Here is a 17,797-nt window from a genome sequence, read left to right as displayed (position 1 = left end):
AGGCCTATCTAAGGGTTGTAACTTAATGATTATGCAGCTTTTTTTATCAATAATATTCAGACTTTGTCTCTTTCTTTCGTAAACTCGAGTTTATCATTTGTTCGATTAGTACGCAACTAATCTTTCTTGTTAATTCCACTCCGTCAGTGTATAAGTATTTGTGTCTTTGTTTGTGGTTCTAAACTTATTGTATAACAAGTAACAACAATTAATAATTGTGACCACTCGATATTCCAAGTACTAGGAGTGTTAAGGGACAAGAATGAGAAGAACATGTGGAGTGTCCGATTACTTTTATGCATTTGGCTTATTAGAGTTGGTTTAGCGTTTTGGTAATTCATCTAATTTGGTGGTTGTGTTGCCAATTTTCTTCGGGGTACAGCTAGTTTACGATTCATCACGTGGTATGTTGGCCTGCTTGGCAATGACGTAGCCAAGAATTCACGTTAGGCAGAGGTGCTTTAAAACTCGGTTCACCAGAAAATAATCGTAATTAATAAGCAATGCTAGAATGATACTTTCACTCTACGAGTAATGACCAAGCTAACATATTCAGTAACAAAAAAACAAATTACAAAAATTATGAATACAATCCAATCTTTCGCCCTATGAGTAATGAACACTTTTTTGACCAAACATTACTAATCTTAGCAACTTTTTTGATTTTGATTATTCCACTATGGATACTCTTAGATCGTCGAAGTGAGTATAGAGTGATAGGGGGAGATACTATCATGAAATCTCTCAACAAGAAGGATAGTTATGATCTGTCGGATCGCTTTTTCACAATTTCTCCTAAAACCAATTGGTGTTAAGAAGGGTTTCAATTAAGTTTTTTATAACATTTGACATCGCACACGGAAGTCTGTTTTTAGAGTGGTCGCAGAAAGTGGCATTGTGTAACCAAATCCATAGAAACACTCTGGACCCAACACGATTGGGAAAGGAAAAAAAAAACCCTCGGATAGTTCGAATTCTAAAAGGAAATATACATAAAACTATCGGAAACAAAGGGTCATACATAAATAGGCATCAGTTGTATTTTTATCTTGGAACCGTCTCATCTCCCTTTATTTTCTCTCCGGTACCTGTCCAGTTTGCCATTTTTATGTCAACTATCCTTGTCATTCATTTTAAACACATGTATGTGTATCAACTTGACCAAAATCAACTTTAATATGACAATTGTAGGCATATTCTTGCATCGAATTTGTCTTCCAAATTAATCAATGATCTGATTTTTAAGATCAGATCATGTGAAAAAAACGTGATTAATCATGTGATCAGATCACCAATGTATGTGGGCCTTCAAATTGGTAAACTTCTGGGGAGCCCAAAGGCCTCGAGTACTGGACCATTTCCGTACTTCACTTCAGGTGAAGTGTTATTCCTTTTTTTCTATTCACACAATAATCCAAACACAATAATTCACACAGCTTCTTACATACATGTGGGGCCCACACATAGTAGTGTGTGTGGAGCCCACATATATATGAGAGATTCTGTTTGGTGTTGTATTTGGATTATTGTATGAGTAACATTTTTGGCCGACGAACAACCCCCCACACTAGTTATCTGATCAATCGTTGCCACGTCATCTTTTCCTCTGGAAGTTGTCCGTTGCACAGATGCAGCATTAAAAGGGATTTTAGTCTTCTACGGCCTTGTTCCAGAACCTTAAATAAGTACTTATTTTTTAAGAAAGCAATTTTAAGATAAAAAATAATGTGTTTACGCAAATAATTTTTCTACCAATATAGATCTTGTTTGATAGATCTCATTAAGATCTTTTATACGGTGCAAAAAAAATCAAAAATTATTTTTTATTTACATTATTTTTTAGTTTAAAAATATAAAATAAACTGCTTATTTTTTAAGAAAATTTCTAAAACTGGGCCTAACTATGGTTCTGCTTGGTCCCTAATCCCTATCCCATGTTATAGTAAAAGGGTAGCGACTTGAAGAGCTCTAGTTGCTTATTTTTGTTTCGAAAAAATTAATCAAGTTTGTTGTGGCATCTAGAAAAAGGGAGAGGAAGCTTACAGAGGCGGCTCCACTAGGAGTTAAGGGTTTACTTAAATTTCGGTGTCTTTTTAAAATCAAGATTCAAGTGAACCCTTAACTCCTAGTGGTTTGCATTGATTTTTTTTTTCTTTCTTTCTAATGTTAGTTGCACAGGAAATAACTTGTGCATAGTTTATTAATTTTGGTTGGCATCTTGTCACCATCAGGTGGTTGTATTTTCTCCTTTGGATCCTAATGCGCAGCATGTGATTGTCAGCCTATGATCACAGTTGCATCCGGTTGGGATGAATCGTCACCACATTACGATAGCTACAACACATAAATCATAATGTTGTACGTAGAACCATACATTTATGAAGAGAAAGCCGCTGAGCTAATAATATCTGAACAAGTTTACAGAACTTGACCTAGGATGTTTTTCTTAGAGGATGAATGAGAATGACTACTTGACCTAGGACTGTTCTATGCATTATTATTGTTGTTGTTGGCCCATATATGTGTTCCTCTGGAAATAAAAAACGACGACGATTCTTAATTTCGTGACTACTGAATTAGAACCTCTACTACCACTTTCCTCCCTCTCCTCTCTCTCTCTACAAGCCGATTTAGGGTTTTGCTCAGGGGAGGCGGCGCCCGCCGCTAGCCGCCCTCCCCCCATCTCTCCTCCTCCCTCTTCCCCTCCTTCTCACCCTACGTTTTCTTCTTTTTTCTTTGAGCAAATTGAGTAGGAGGACATACTATAAGAGTTTTTGCTATAATAAGGACGTAAATATTTTTTGATAAAGTCTAAAGGATATTCTGCCCAGTATTTACAAAAAAACCCTTCCCAAGGTTGACCGGCATTAACCAAAATTGACCGATGTTGACCAAGGTTGACCAGCATTGACCGGCGTTGAAAGTGCCTAAAATCCTAGGGTACCTTATATATAAAAATGCCTAAAACCCGAAGGTACCCTATAAAAGTGTCTAAACCACTAAAACCCTACAATAGAAAAGTACACCCTAAAACCCTATGAAAGTGCAACAGGATCGAAAAACATGAAAAAAAAGACATATTTTGTGTTAGCCAAACAAGGTCATTTAAGACATTTTTTGTTTTAGCCAAACAAAGCCATTATCTCATTAAAGGCAATTTTGTATTTTCACGGACTCTAGACTCTAAAATATTTTTATTAATGGACTCTACACATAGAAATTTAAGCAGGACTAAAGCTCCTATGAGGTTGTTTCATTTAAATTTTAGACTAATGTGCTTACTAAACTCAATTGAGAAAACGAAGGGGAAGACTGAAAGAGAGAGTAGACCACATTATTGTAGGGCTGATGCATAATTTTTGTTAGAATGCCCATTGACATGATTTTTCCATGGAAAAAAAAAAAAAAAGGACGATGACAAGCATATATAGTGGAGTATGGACGCGGGGGGCTGCACAAAAATAAATGATTTTTACACGAAAAAGATGAACAAAAATACCAAACTACAAAATGATAAAAATTTAAGGAGAATGGGTTAAGGGTTTTTTTGGCTAAAGAATCTATTTGGATTTTTTTTTTTTGTCCTTATTCATTTTTTTTTTTTTGGAATTTGTTTGTTTTTTGGCAATTTTTGTAGATTATTACTTCATTATGATAGAAGAATCTTAAAAATAAAAAAATTAGTATCGAAACCCAAATGTTTTTGAATAAAGAAGAAAATAAGCCACTTATTAATTGGCTTATTTTTGTCCTTATTCAAAAAAATAAAGTTTCGATCGTAATTTTTTAACTTAATTCTTTGGATTGCTTTGTCATGACGAAGCAATAATCCAAAAAAAATGGCGTCGTCATCCTCCCAAGCTTCTTATAGTCCCCTGTTTTTTCAAGTCTTTGATGTACATAAATTTTTAGAATGAAGTTAACTAACGTTTTTTATTCTAATATGATTTTCAACTTTTTATAGGGTATTGCATTTGAGAGAGTGGGACACAGTTTCATGAATGAAGCGAGTCACAATGGAAGCGAGACCGAGCCATTCTTCCCTGATGATAATTTAATTTCTCGAGTTATTAAGCAATTCGCAACCATCTGATTCGGCTTATATGTAATGTATGGTGTAGTTTTTTTGTTATCGCTAAACTCAATTTAATTTATGATAATTTAATTTCTCGAGTTATTAAGCAATTCGCTGCTGCTGCCGTGGAACATAATTGGACGAGTTTTTCCTCTCAAGTTCTTGATGCTTTGTTTAATTACTCGTACCTTGGTAACTCAATTTAATTTATGTTCTTAATAAAAGTTATTTGCTGATATTTGATTAGTTTATATTTCTTGATTGTTTTTCATCTCGCGCAATGGAAGCATGTTTCAAGTTAGGGTTTCTTTTATTTTATGCGCAATGATTAGTGAGTAGTCGTTTAGATAGGGTCACGGGGTGATTAACACACCGTGGCCGGTTCGGATATGTTCTGCTCCTATTTTTGAAATAAAAATGTAAAAAAATAATAATAATTTTTAGATTGGTAAAATACTTCCCACAGACGAACTCGGGCATTGTCGGAGTCCATGTGAACGGGGGTCCAAAACTCATTTTCCGCTGCGCATGAGTAAACGGCAACCATAGGGTCTCGCATCTTGCGGGGTATCTTTTTCGATCTAAAATTGAACGTTTTAAAGAACACTGAACGGAGCAAGTTAATCCAGAATGGTTACGAAAGCTATAAATCCTACGACCGTACCTTCTTTTTTAATTATTTGAAAAGTCAAACAATTTCTTAATTTTAGTTAATCTCAACATCAAACTACAAGGGGTGGCTACCTAAAAATCAGTTTAAATAAGTAACAACCCGAGTTTTTAGTTAGCACACATTAGTGACATTACCGTCTTTGTGGATTCGACTCCGAACTTATCGGATATTGTGCTACGTCGGTCTCCGCCTTACGCTTAGGGCAACCCATTAATTTAGAACTAGAAAATCCGTCAACCAGGTTGTTGAACTTACTTTTTGTAGTTTGGTATTTGTTTTTTTCATCTTATTAGTGTAAAAATCATTTATTTGAACTCAAAAGGTGCAGAATTGAGGTCCCCCAAATTGACTTATCAAAAAAAAATGAAAGGTGCAGAATTGAGGGGTATTGTAACAGCTCACTGATGGAATGCTCTATATCCATTTGCTACCCACTAACACATGAAACGGTGTAGTTTTTACCACACAGCAGCAAGCTGCTGTCCCTCGTCGGCAGCAGCCTCCCGCATCAGTACATGTCCATTAATTGTCACCAAAATCAAAGTGGGAAAAATGACAGTTCAGAACGTGTTTTGATAATTAATATCCGTTAAGAACAAATTAAAAACATTTGTTAATATTAAAATTGTCCTTGACGAGTACTTAATTATCAAAATACGTCATTAGCCATCATTTTCCAATTAAAGTAGTACTAGTAATAAATGGTACAAGTAGGACCATTTTGTGACCATTCAATCTTTTTTTTCTCTTTTATAATTAATTGCGACCACTCAATATTCCGAAGTAGTAGGAGTGTTAAGGAACCGTTAAAGAATGAGAAGAACATGTGGAGTACTGTCCGATTATTAATGCATTTGGCGTATAGTTGGTTTGGTGTTCCACGTCCCCTCTTTAAAAAAAGAAAAATTCTAAAATCAGCTTAATGGGCTGACAATAATGAGTGTATGAATGTGTATTAAATGGTATAAAAAGTACACAGAAATACGAATTTTTCTTGTTTCCTAGTGTGCTTATCGTCAGCCCAGTGGGCTAACAATAGCAAGACCGCTTAAAAAATAACTACTTATTTTATTTTTTAAATTTAAATATAATGAAAATAATTTTTTAATTTTTTATTTTTTTTTTGCACCGTTTAAAAGATCTCAATGAGATCTATCAAACAATATCCATATTTCTAGAAAAATTATTTGCGTAAACATATGATTTTTAAGTTTAAAATTGTCTTCTTCAAAAATAAGTATTTATTTTCGAATCCGAAACGAGGCCTGTTGTCTTACCAAATCATTTAAATGGTACGACCATGTTGTGACCGTTCAATCTTTTTTCCCTTTTATAATTCATTGTGAGAGGGAGAGGAAAAGAGAGTAGAAAGAGAAGGCTCTTGTGCATGCTCTTTAAAACACTTCTATTTTCTTCGTCAAATGTGTTTGGTCATGTTTACTATTTGGGAGTTCTAAAAAAATTGCCTATATCTTTTAATTTATAATATTTTTTATATCAAATATGAATCTTGTTTGATAAATCTCAAATAATTTTATGAAACATAGTTTTTGAAATCATTTAAAATATTATAGATTGTGAGATATAAACAATTATTTGAGTGGCAAAAAAAATGAAATAAGACCAAGAATATGGGACGGAAGGAGTACATTACAACCATATGACATAGTGTTTCATCCTAATTAGATGTTAGGCAGTTTAAAAGTATCGCTATTGCGTCAGACCATATCTGGGTTAGGATGAAAGATATCGATTGTCTTGTGATTTACTAGTTTTCTATTTGTTAGACGATTAGTTTGGCTTTGTCAAATTCTTTGTAATGATCTCCATTTTGTAAGTGCTGTTGAACGTTTATCAATACAATCTTTTTACTTTTGACAAAAAAAAAAAAGAGAATGTAATTATTTGTTCTCTTTTTTAATTTTTGTAGACCCGCTTAATTTTTTGTTTTAATGATTTGTCTCGACAGATAAATTAAAAAGGTTTATGACCAAAAGCAATAATGATTCCTTAAGACGAAAGAAGAGAGTTGCCGACACAAAAAAATATATATATATGAAAAAGAATTCGTCTTTTCCGAACTTTCCCCGATCTGTGTTTTTCTTTCGGTGCTTTTGGTTTTTTTTTTTTCCTTTCGGCTGATTGTTTTGCGCTGTTTTGGTTTTTGTGGGTTCTTTTTGGTGTTTGGTTGACGTCTTGCCTTCCCTTAAATCTCGGATAGCTTCTTGTCGGTGTACCCTTGATCATTAATCTTTTTAATCCATTATAAAAATTAATAAATTCTTTCTACCTAGAAAAAAAATAATAAGGGCTGGTGCGTGTAAATTAGGCTCCATTCCAGAACACCTTCTTAAAAAATAAGTACTTATTTCACATTTTCAAACTCTAAAATAATGTAAATGAAAAATAATTTTTCAAATTTTTTTGCATCGTATTAAAGATCTCAATGAGATCTATCAAACAAGATCTATATTGCATATTTTTAGATTTCAATAAGCCTATAATTTTTTAGCTTGAAATTATTTTTTTTAAAAATAAGGACTTAAAATCCGTTCTGAAACGGAGCCTTAGTCTCGAGGCCTTTCTTACAAAAGAACAGCTATAATGGCTTTCTAGAAAATAAATTGCTATAGCGAAAGCGCCCGGGGAAGAGGGACCTGGTGGTCCCTGGATTCAAACTGTTTCGGGGGGTACCTGGTGGTCCCTGGATTCAAACTGTTCAACTAACTCTTTTAAGGTATCTCCTTTTTAGATGTATATGTGATCACTATTTGAAATCAAGGCTCCGTTTCTTTCGATGTAAAATATTTTATACTGTAAATTGTTTTCTATGTAAAATGATTTTGCAAAAAACAAATTTTAAATTTTTATCTTTTGGTATTTGATTTGCATTTGAAAATATTTTCAGAAATCAACAAAATAATGTAGAGAGAAGGGGGGGTAGAGCTTGAACGGAGGAGAGATATGAGAATATTGGAATTGAATGTGGGTCAGGACTAACGATCGAGGAAACTGAATAGTAAAAATTGCAGTAGAACGCAGCGGGTTCATTTCGAAAAATACCTTACGGAAGATTCAAGAGTAAGTTATTTTCATCCAATTGATGGAAAATGTTTTATATGTAAAATATTTTCCTAATTTTTTACACAACCAAACACCAGAAAATATGTAAAATATTTTACCAGAAAACATTTTACGCCCAAACAAACGGAGCCTTAAGGACAAATGGAAGGACACGGAAACAGGCTCTTGGCTTGAGAAAAATGTCAAATAATGCCAATTGCTATGCAATCAAACGGGGATTAGAGAGGTGGCCAGGTGGGAGTGGTGCCAACCTAGTCGGGATAAGGGCGATTGGTTGTGATGCCGTTTTGTGTCCGCTCGCTTTAATCTTCGCATACCTTCAAAGATTAATAAAATTCTTTCTTCGCAGAGAAAAAAAAAAACCGCGCCCTTCCTCAAAAAAGCTGTAGTTGCATATAGGAGGGACCATAGACAAGCATATGGATTGTATGAGGAAAAAAAAAAACACTTACCCGTCATCTTTCCACTGCTCAATCTCCCTTCTCCGGATTCCAAAATGGATGTGTTTGGTAATTATATCTCTTAAAGCTATTAGATTCCGCTAAAGAAAATAAGTACTCTGTGGGTTACATAACCTCTTATGTAGTACTCATGCGAGCATAAGTAATTGGCCTAATACTCAAGCTCCTCTGATACTTGATTCTTTGTCACAACGGGGGTGGGGTGGTGGTGGTGCTATGGAGACAGTGCGGTCGTGGGCGAGGGAGTAATTTTTCTGTCACAGTTGGCATCTTGTCAATGTTGTTTTTTTCTTTTTTGGATCCTAGCAGCATATGATTTTCAGAGTGTGGAGGTGTCAACATTGTTGATACGCCCTTGCTCCAATGTTTCCAATGTGATGTCTCGTGCTTAGGGTCTTTTTAATCATGTACTCCCTCCGTCTCATTTTTTGATACTCTTTATTAAAACTCGTGTAACTTTGATCTCAAAATAGTAATTTAGTGAGACGGATGGAGTAATTTAATTAATTTTACAAATTAATAAATCCTTTTTTTTTTTTTGCTGTCTAAAAATTATGAGTGATTGGACTTGTCAAATACTATTAACGCATTTTACCATCTCATTTTTACTAACAAAAAAACTAAACACTTAACGCATTTTACCTACTGGTTTTTACTAACAAAAAAGTTTCTACCAACTTAAAAACTTTTTCACTTACATACCCAACAAAAACTTATTCACTACCGGAAACAACTTGACATTTCAAAACAATTTATTCACTATCAGAAACACCTAACAACTTTTCAACCACAAATAAAAATCTACAGAATTTTTACTGCCGAAAATACCCCTAAATGAGATACCTTTATCTTTTAGGATCGTGCATGATCATCATTGTTGCATCCCGTTGGGATATTGAGTCGTCACAACACTAGGATCCCTACAACACGTTACACGAACTACTTATAATAGAACCATACATTCATGGAGAGAGAGAGAGTGCGCGCCTCGCAAATTAAGCCAATAATATCCGGAGAGAGAGAGCCTCGCAAATTAAGCCAATAATATCCGGAAAGAGATTGAGAGAGAGCCCCTTGCAAATTAAGCCAATAATATCCGGAAAAGTTTACACTTGGCTAGAATTGTACCATGCATTATTGTTGTTTGCCCCATGTTTTCCTCGGAGGAAACGAGGGCGGCTCTTAAGACCGTCCATAGCGGTATAATAAAAAATTGATAATCAAAAGTTGACATATTAATTTTTGATTATTTATTTTAGAGGTTGTTACACTTAACAATAGAGAGGTCCACAATAGTCACTTCTAGTCCATAACCAAAATAAGGGGTTCACTATAATCTCTCTCTCTCTCTCTCTCTCTCTCTCTCTCCATTCACTTCCCTCAATTACATTTTTTTGAGCAAAAATATATCGAACATATGGTGTTCTTCCTAGTGTTCTTGAATGTGAAAAAGAATGCAAGGTTTTTCATGTACTCAACCACATGAGAGGAACGAAAAAGGAATAAAATAGAAACGGGGAAGAAGAGTAAAATATCTTAATTCGGCAAAGATGAGTTGAATTGCAGATGATCGAGAGATATGAGCTTCACTTTTGGAGAGAAAGAAAGAAATAATTTGTGGGTGAAATGAAGAAAATATAGAGCAGGTGAAGAATTAGAAAATACTGGTTGAAACACAGTTGTATACAAATTTTGGAACCAATTAACTTATATGGTGTGAAGTCCACAAAATTTGATTATTGAAAAATGTTGCTATTTTTGGTTATTCAAAGCCCATAATTTGATTATTTTTAAGAATGTTGTTAAGTTTAATTATATCATTGTAAGCCATATTTTGCACCAATATTGTTAACTTTAACAACAATTGACTTTTGATTATACCATTGTAGATGACCTTAATTTTGTGATTTTCTTAAGTGTGCACACGTTATTTTATATATGAACCCTGTCACCAAAACTCCTTTATAAGTCCCAAGTTCATCAAAGTGTCTCATCTTTTAATTGAAGTTCGCACAGATACCGATACTATATGATACGGATACACGGATAAATTATTTCTCTAAAACGTATGACGCAGATGTTTTGGGATACTTTCCAGTGTCTAAAAATATCTAAATGTGTAACAGTGTATATGTATCACCATATATATGTCTATAATTGAATACGTACGGATGTATAAGATATACGAATAGAGAAAAATTTATTTACAGAGCCTCCACAAATAAGATTTACGACGCTCAATCTTGCACGTCCAAAAGTGTTTTGAACGGTTCGGATTAAAAACAAACTATTACCGGTCAAAGATTAAAAACGTATCTGAACCATATACATTGAATTTAAACTTTATTAATTGGTCTTAAGGATAACTATTTTTTCAGTTTTGTATATCATAGTGATGTGTTGGGGATTTTTGGTTGGCTTCTTGCACTTCTTTTAATCTCTGTATTTCTTTTCTAACATTAATAAAAAAAAAAAATATTGATGTGTCAAATTCCGGAATCTATGTTAATTGCGAGTGACCCTGTTTGGTTTGGGTTTTGAATGAGGTTTTAAAGTATGATGAGTGGAAAGAGAGATAGAAAAAATTTAATAGGAATCGTACGCATAAATTTTGAGTACCCCAAACGAACAAGCACTACATGTTAGTAAATGTTCAAGAAATGTTAATTACATAGTTATGTTTTTGTCATAGCCGGTAGCCACCCAGGCACCAAGGAACTGTCGGACATATATGTTGCACAAAGAGCGTCCGAGTACATTTGTCCGAAAAAAGATTTCCATATTTTAATAATGGAAACGAAAAATGAGCATCAGACACGTGTCCGAGAATTTCCGAGGAGTGTCGATATGCGACACATGCTAGACACGGACACACCACATGTTTTTAAGTGTCAGTTTATGTGCAACTTGACTAATTTTTGGAGCATCAATATCTAGTTGTTCGATCTTTAAAAGCCAACGGGCTTGTAATCAAAGGGGCTTCCTCACCTCTTTCACATAAAAGATGAGAGTTCGTTTCTCACCAGAAGCACAAGTGCTTGGTGTGGTGGTTGATATCATTTGGACTTACCCATGCACCGCTAAGCGGTACCCTGTTTCCATCTCCTTAGGAGTAGGCTAGACATCTATCTCGAGTAAGAAAAAAAACATTCAAAAAGAAAATCTAATTGTTCATTAGCATATATGGAACTCAATTAAAGTTACAACAAAACCCCGCATGAATTAACACTAGAAGAATTTATTAATCCAAAGGATTTTTACGCATGGGTGGCTCCAAGGGTTTGTACTAATTTTAACTGCACAAAGGAACAGTTTATTAATCCTTGAAGATATATGGAAACAAAAAACCAAAGAAAACACGGATTAAACGACATCACAACTAAGAAAAAACATGTCAGGCAATCGCACGCCATCCCAAACCCAAATAAAGGAGGATTGGCAATGGGCCAAACACAACCACAAAAGGAGGAGATTTTAAAACACAAACCTCCAACAAAGGGGAGTGAGGCCCCAGGAGCTAAAAATCCCAAAGAACAGAACAACCCCATGATAACCTCCTTGAATCCCTGAGAATCACCAGCCATTTGTGCCAAAACTCAGCAATCCGAAACAGCAACAGCAAAACCATCAATTTCATTCTTCACGATATTTAATTATCTACACCGCCACTACGCACCATTGTCGCCCACACAAATAAATTTCATTATCTGGAATTAATTTGATCAATGGTGACCAGAGTGTGGTTCTGTGCTCAGGCCGGCCCAATGGGGAGGCCCAAGAGGCCGCCGCCTTAGGCCTCCATATTTTGGACCAAAAATGGGGCACCCCCTTCCTAGATAAGTATATATAATTTCTGTGTACGGAGGTGGTTAGTTGCTAGAGAAGCGGCCGTTAAAATAAACTAGTTGTTTTCCACTTTTCCACCGGGTAGGTGTGAGCGAAAAATCAAATGACGTGTGCGGTATGAGCGCGGGCGTGCCGGACTTGTCGACGTCCAACATATGAAAGGCGAGGGCGCCTCGATCTGACTTCGTATGTGATGCGATTGTGTGTGACCCAAAGGGTGAGGCCACAAGAGGTTCGTGGTTTGCCACAACAATAGTGGACTTAGAATTTTCCAACCGTATGAGAAAAAGTAAAGAACATAAAAAAGAACTTCATTATGTCAGAATAATAAAATTTTGCGTACAACAGAAAGATAAAAAAACTCGAATTACTTGATGAAGTAATTGAGTTGGTACAAGAAAAGTAAATATAGTTGTTTCGCTGGAAAGACTTTGATTTAAGCGCTGGATTTTGAGGTGTTGAACCCCAAAATAATCCGTTGAAACTCCTATTTATAGACCCAAGGTAGTTCCACGGCTCATGAAGCAGTTAACAGGCTTGCTCTTCTTGTTGCCATCTATCCCAAAAATCCCATGAAGTCAGGCCCTTCTCCAGCAACTTTAGATCATGGGTAGCAGTTGAAGGGAAAACCAACTGAACATGGTTTGCCATTTTTCTTTTTAATTAAACTAATCACCCATGTATCAATAACTGTCTCCATTTTTGGATGGATATGGCCGACAGTTAATCTCTAGTTTTTCCATGTGTGCACATCTCCGAATAAATCCACCTCTAAGGAAAATTATTCGGTGTAACTTGCTTCACTTGAAATTTAATTAATCGGGTCTTGCTCCAAACCACAAAATTAATGTGGCCCATTAATTTTAAGTCCAAGAAACTCATAAATATCGGCCCAATTTAATTAATATTTAATTAAATGACCCTCCAACACGGGCCCAAGGTTTGGTGCCAAAAACGGATATAAACACTAGCGTTTGGGGCAAATGCGATGCGTGTGCAAGCAGTGAAAAATCGCTCAAATCCATAGGCATATGGCACATTGAAGTGGGAACGAAGAGTCAGCGGTTATTTCCCCAGTATATGTTCTAATGGCGTGAGAGGATAACCACTGGTTGAAGAAAAGAGATGAGGAGCAATGGGATATTGAGGGAAAACGTAGGTTGTAACCATTAGCCGTGTAGCAGTTTTGAGGGAAACGTGGGTTGTAGCCGTGTAGCGGTTGGTGTGGGAGCAGTGACAGAACCAGAATTTTGAATGCGGGGTTGACTTAATAAACATATATTTTTTGGGTGACCCTAATGCCACAACTAATTCTTTTAATGCCATGACCACTTCTTTGGGTCAGCCAAGTTTGCCCCCATTTACTGCATTTGGCTTTTCTCCTTGGCCCTACAGTCAAACTCCACACAAACCCACTTCTCATCCCTAGACCCTCTGCGCTTATTAATTTCCTTATTCAATCGATTCAAACTTTTCAATCGTCCTCCACCACTTCTTCGATTGATTCGCACCTGCTTTTGTGGTCATTCCTGGATCCAGTCGTCCAGATTTAAACACTTCTCCCGTAGACAATCAAATGTCATCAAAAACTTTTTTCAGTGGAGGAGGACGTCTTAGATCGCCGTCGCTGGTCTTGGTAATAGAATAAATTGTAGTGTGAGAAGAGGGGGAGAAAATTGACAAAACTAGGTTCTATTATACAATTTCCCTATTCATTCTTCCCTCTATGTACTTTCTGGTTTTTTTTTAGAAAGTGGTTCTAACTTTCTTACTAAATTAACGGAAGAGGTTGTTAACATAATATTCAGAAATATTATGTTACTATGTTTTGTAGGTTCTATTATTCATGTTTCCTAGTTAGGTTGATTTTTTATAATGCATGTTTCCTATTTGGTTTAGATTTCTTAGTGACCAAGAACAATGTAGCCTATATAAAGGCATGTTATGGTTATGTTTGATAATACAATCAAGAATACATCGTTTCTCATATTTAATATGGCATCAGAGCTATAAGATCTAGGCCCTGTGGAATTTTCACTCTCAGCAGGCGGGCCTAAATTTTGTCGCCGTCTGTCGAGCACTGGTAGTAATATGTAACCGGCTCGTGCATTCGAATTTCATCTCAAATCTCTACTGCATGGCTTCTCTTGCTCATGGCTGTTTTTGGCTCTCTTGGCTGTTTCTCTTTCTTGGCGTCTTCTGATTTCTCTTGGCTTGGCTTGACTTGGCATGACTGCTCCGGGTTTCTCTTGGCTTTTTCAAACTCAAGTTGATAGATCCACTTGAGTTTGAGGGGGGTGCTTAGCTCCGCAACCTCGCTTTCAAATATAAGGTTGGAAAACCCCAAGCGTAAAGCTAGATCGTTGGAAGCATAATAAACCGGCAAGACCGGGATCATACCACAGGGATTCAGAGATAGCTTAATCGGATTGTAGTTTGTAAGGATTTCGGCGTTTAAGACGGCCAACTTTCGATTTTGCTTTGAAAGAAGAAATACTAAGGCAAAAGACTAGAAAAAAAAATTAATTAACTTAAAAGAGGCAAGCCTAGGGATCATCCATCCCTTAACTTAGGCCGTTATCGATTCCCGAATATAACTCAAGTGAGAGTCACGACCGCACGCTCTCACTCGAAAGATTTAGCTTTAAAGACTACGTTTAAAGAAATCAAACCAACTTGTTTTTCTAATGAATCTAACACGTAGGAGGCCACGAGCTCTAGGCATACCTCGTGCCAAGACCGCTTGACTAAACGGCATATTAAGAAGTTAACACCCCTCGTTTAGACCGAAAATGGTTAAGTTAATCCAATTCCGAAAACCATGCTTTAAGCCTGAAGGTTCCGAGAACAAATAACATCCTAAATTATTGGGATAGATTAGCCCAAGACTTAGCCAAAAGACTACTCAACCATAGCTATAGAACAAAACATAATAGAAAAATGAGACATGATATTTAACCGACGGAAACGAAAATAAACTTGATTTAAAGAAGAATCTAATCCGTAGCTACAACATTAATACACGACAAACTAAACGAAACCAAATACTTACTTGAGTTCTAAAATGATTAGAGCTAAGAACTTGAAGAACAACTATGGAACTTAAAGCAACTAAACTAACTACCTCCCCTTTACAAGTGAGAAAGAGGAGTATTTATACAAGAAACCTTCTCTCTCCACGCAAAATATCCCAAAAGGTACCTACTAATGGAAAGTTTCCACTAATGGAAAGTTGAAATCTGTCAAAAAGCTGTCGGAAAGCCTCCCGTATCGATACAACAGTTTCTGTATCGATACCGAGTAGTTTTGGCTGCATTCCAAAGTTCCCCGTAGCGTACCCGTATCGATACAAAAGTTCACGTATCGATACGCTGAAGCCTAGCTTGCTCTCTGTTTCGTTCCCGTATCGATACAACTATTTTTGTATCGATACCATAGTGTTATCCCTTCATCTTGGCCTCAGCTTCAGCAGATAGCTCCCAGCAGCTTCACAGCTCCTCAGCATCTTATTTTCATTCTCTAAATACTCCATTTTAAACCTTTTTTTTACATTTTCTTTACTTTAATTTATTTAATAAAAATAAGAAAGTACCCCCCATTTGAAAATAATGGCATTACTAGAATTTCAAGATTTCAATTAAATCAAAATGTCAACCCCTCACTTTTAGTGTAAAATGAAAAACTGCACGTTTTTCTCAAGAGAAAATGACTCAAAACATGACCTTGCTCTTCAAATAAAACTTTGCAATTTTGTAGTTACTCTTAGAAAAATTCAAAGATCAATTACCGCCATTTTTAATCTCGAAAATCGATACTTTTTCGGAAAGTCATTTTTCTCATACTTAGACAGATTTTAAAGGGCTAACAGGGTCTTCGGGTACTTAGAAGCACTTGAGCCATCCATGGCATCAAAACACACCTTATTCACACGTTTTACCTGAAAACACTAAAAACACACCTTATGTGCAATATCGCTATAAAAGCTAAATAAATGCAAAATAAAATAACATAAAACGGAATTAGTCGCACTAAATATCTACAATATTGGGTGCTCATCAAGGGGATGTTAACATAATATTTCTGAATATTATGTTATCATGTTTTGTAGGTTCTATTATTATATTCATGTTTCCTAGTTTGGCTGATTTCTTTATAATGCATATTTTCTATTTGGTTTAGATTTCTTAGTGACTGAGAATAATATAGCCTATATAAAAGCATGCTAGAATTATGTTTGATAATACGATCAAAATACAACATTTCTCATATTTAACAGAGGTATTCTAGATTTCTTCATTGATGTCTGTTTCTTGATTTTCTTTTTAAATTAAAGGAAGAAGTATTCTACCTGCATTCGTACAAGGAGTTTGATCTTTGGAAGAGAGAGGGGGGGGAGGTGGATTTGATGAGAAAAAGTGTCCTAAGTAGAAAGCAAATAGGGATGGTCAATGCACAATAAATTTCATGGCACTAGAAGAAAGTATAACGGCATTATAATTTTCTAATTTTTTATTGGAATATATATTTATTATATCATAAGGTTTTTGCTTTTCAATACACATTACATTTAAACATTGAAATGATTCCAGCCGAATGCAGTTAAAGTATAGCAATCATTTTAATTTTTTATCTTAGGCTACCTCAACTGTCACGTGCTTATTTTTTATTTACAAAAGAAATTGAGAAATGAGAATGTAAAGGTTGTGTTCGGTTCTTAGTTTAGTTTAGTTTTAGTTTAGTTTTTCAATCATTACCCTACTTTTTTTTCCAATAATTATCATATTTCTCTAATTATTACTTTTTCATCTCTCTCTATCTCTCTCCAATCATTACCAAAATAACCGATTTTTTATCAAACCAAACCAAAATTATTAAGATTATAAGTAGTTATACAAGAATAATTATCAATAATGTTCAAATTCAGGTATATACAAACTAAAAAATTTTAAACTACGCTTGGGAAGCCGGGGTGCCGAGCCCCAACATAGCTCCGCCCTTGTGTGGTAGTGATTTTACATTTTGCCCCTAACAGTTACATATTCTTTATTTGTTTCGATGTAAAATATTTTGTAACGTAAAATATTTTTACAAAAAATAAACTTTAAAGTTTTATTTTTCGGTATTTGATTGGCACATGAAATTTTTTTCCCAACACAATGGCCTTTTTAAAAATATTTTAATTGAGTAACTGAGTAATCTCTCTCTCTCTCTCTCTCTCTCTCTCTCTCTCTCTCTCTCTCTCTCTCTCTCTCTCTCTCTCTCTCTCTCTCTCTCTCTCTCTATATATATATATATTTGGATGTAATAATATGTGATTTGAGAGAAGAAGGCAATGGAATATGTGGTTTTGAAAAATATCAGACCATTTGGGGTGAAATGCAAAAATGACTTACGGCTAACATTAGAGGAAAACAATCGTCCCGTAGGTGCAAAATGTTTTACCTTGAAAATATTTTTCTCCTTTTTCTAGCCAAACAATGGAAAATGGATAAAATATTTTACCAGAAAGTATTTTACGTCCAAACAAACTGAGCTTAATAGAAGGACTACCTTATTATATATATACAGTTTTTGTTTGTGTATATATATAAGGACTTCCATTTTCCGATCAAATGGAAGCTCACTTTGTCCCACAAAAAATCAGCCAAAAAAAAGACC

This window comes from Rhododendron vialii, chromosome 13a, assembly GCF_030253575.1.
Source record: "Rhododendron vialii isolate Sample 1 chromosome 13a, ASM3025357v1".
In the NCBI taxonomy this organism is placed as follows: Eukaryota; Viridiplantae; Streptophyta; class Magnoliopsida; order Ericales; family Ericaceae; genus Rhododendron; species Rhododendron vialii.
The sequence above is the reverse complement of the archived record's forward strand: the minus strand, read 5'-3'. Positions refer to the sequence as shown.